A 2,500-nucleotide genomic window follows, 5' to 3' on the forward strand; every position below is an offset into this window, starting at 1 on the left:
CACCTTCACTAGGTTGCACTGGCTTCTGCCAGTTCCAAATTGAAACTGTTAACAGTGTCCTGTTTGGAAGCATGCCTGGGCAGGGGCTGTCTCTATGCAAATCGAGTTGCAGAGGCCTCCTGGGAGCCAATTTCGGAAGGCCATTTTGACAGGCTCCAGAGGAATAAATGGCCGCACGAGTGGTCCGGTAGTTAGTCTAAGCCATATGGCAAAGATTTGGGTGGTGGGCCTTCTGGGCATGTGGCCCTAAGTCTCAGAGGACCGCAGAATGGGTCCCTTCTGCCCATATAGAGAGGTCTTGGCCGCCGATCGGGGCCGAGAGGACAGGGGCCTCACCACCCTCTGACGGTCCTCCTGGGCGCCCTTCCTCTGCTCTCTGCTGTTGTGGCAGAAAACTGTGCCTTCAGTCCCCTGGCTTGCACAGGGCAGCAAAAGACTGTACTTTCACTGGGTCACAGGTAGGGGGCCTCTCCTGAATGCATCTGCCAAGGAAGGTCTAGAAGTGACACGAGAACCCTTGTGCTGACACACAAAAAAGGCTCGGCAGATAGCTTGCGTCCCAGTTGCTCCATCCTCTGTATCCACATGGACCCCTCCCAATATCTGCTGTAAAGATGCAGGCAAGGAAAAGCGCAGGATGGGCTTCTTACAGAAGGAGGCGATGCCAGGCGTCGATGGCTCTAGCGGCAACTAGTGTCAGGGTGGAAATATAATCGTGGCCCCCACCCCTAACAGTCAGAGAGTCCTGGATGGGAGTCTTCCCAATGTCTGCTTTATCGTCCATCCTATAATCAACATGCATGTTTACATCTTGTTTTGGGGACATTTCCGAGCAAATCGCAAAATTGCAGCTCAGTTCAAACCGAGACGTAGTCGGCAGGGTTCGAACCTGCGCGGGAAACCCCAATGGATTTCAAGTCCATCGCCTTAACCACTCGGCCACGACTACCCATGAGAGTGAAACTCTCACTCGAAAGATTGTGCTTTGCTTACACAGAAGAGTCCTTAGTCTCTATCGCCTTGCCTCTAGATCTTGTCCTGCACTTTCCACCCTTCTCTCTCATCATGCACCGTTCTTTCTCCTCACAAGTTTCTTTTAAATGTACATATATGTTTGAAATTGCAAAACGAAACCCGTCAAAACGTACCAGTTTCTCTGCGTTGGCCTAAAGGATGAAGCCGCTTTTACTCCTAGGATCTTGCTTGAATAGCTCTAGTGCGCCGCAGCCTCCTTTAGTAATTGTATTATACTGCTATTTTAAGATTGTTTTCCACACCAGAAAAGAGTAAACAATAAAAGCGGGCGCTGCACCGTAGTCGGCAGGATTTGAACCTGCGCGGGGAAACCCCAATGGATTTCTAGTCCATCACCTTAACCACTCGGCCACGACTACTCCTGAGCAAACCTGTTTCTACTATAAACTTAACACTTTAGCCACACACAATGTCTCCTCCGCCCCTTACTTTATGCCGCTCTGCACCGTTCCCTTTTGGCCCTCCCATGACCCTTGAAAATGCATTCAAAAGTCAGAATCTCTATGGTCTGGCCCAAGTTCCCTAAATGCCATATCCCCTCCCTGCCAAGCTCGGACTAAGTGCCAGGGACAGATCTGTGCTAATAAACCTAGCAAGCGGCCAGGCAGCAGAGCCTCACCTTCACTAGGTTGCACTGGCTTCTGCCAGCTCCAAATTGAAACTGTTAACAGTGTCCTGTTTGGAAGCATGCCTGGGCAGGGGCTGTCTCTATGCAAATCGAGTTGCAGAGGCCTCCTGGGAGCCAATTTCGGCAGGCCATTTTGACAGGCTCCAGAGGAATAAATGGCCGCACAAGTGGTCCGGTAGTTAGTCTAAGCCATATGGCAAAGATTTGGGTGGTGGGCCTTCTGGGCATGTGGCCCTAAGTCTCAGAGGACCGCAGAATGGGTCCCTTCTGCCCATATAGAGAGGTCTTGGCCGATCGGGGCCGAGAGGACAGGGGCCTCACCACCCTCTGACGGTCCTCCTGGGCGCCCTTCCTCTGCTCTCTGCTGTTGTGGCAGAAAGCTGTGCCTTCAGTCCCCTGGCTTGCACAGGGCAGCAAAAGACTGTACTTTCACTGTGTCGCAGGTAGGGGGCCTCTCCTGAATGCATCTGCCAAGGAAGGTCTCGAAGTGACACGAGAACCCTTGTGCTGACACACAAAAAAGGCTCGGCAGATAGCTTGCGTGCCAGTTGCTCCATCCTCTGTATCCACATGGACCCCTCCCAATATCTGCTGTAAAGATGCAGGCAAGGAAAAGCGCAGGATGGGCTTCTTACAGAAGGAGGCGATGCCAGGCGTCGATGGATCTAGCGGCAACTAGTGTCAGGGTGGAAATATAATCAGGCCCCCACCACTAACAGTCAGAGAGTCCTGGATGGGAGTCTTACCAATGTCTGCTTTATCGTCCATCCTATAATCAACATGCATGTTTACATCTTGTTTTGGGGACATTTCCGAGCAAATCGCAAAATTGCAGCT

The 2,500-nt window shown here is 51.8% G+C and overlaps 1 non-coding gene across 1 annotated transcript; it reads right to left on the minus strand.

The window, feature by feature from the left end:
* Nucleotides 1–868: 868 nt before the first annotated feature.
* TRNAS-UGA (transfer RNA serine (anticodon UGA)) lies at nucleotides 869–949 on the minus strand. Its single transcript has one exon. It is a non-coding gene; the product is annotated as a tRNA-Ser (tRNA).
* Nucleotides 950–2,500: the final 1,551 nt, after the last annotated feature.

This window comes from Ambystoma mexicanum, chromosome 3q (genome assembly GCF_040938575.1).
Source record: "Ambystoma mexicanum isolate Mex_15411 chromosome 3q, UKY_AmexF1_1, whole genome shotgun sequence".
Classification (NCBI taxonomy): domain Eukaryota; kingdom Metazoa; phylum Chordata; class Amphibia; order Caudata; family Ambystomatidae; genus Ambystoma; species Ambystoma mexicanum.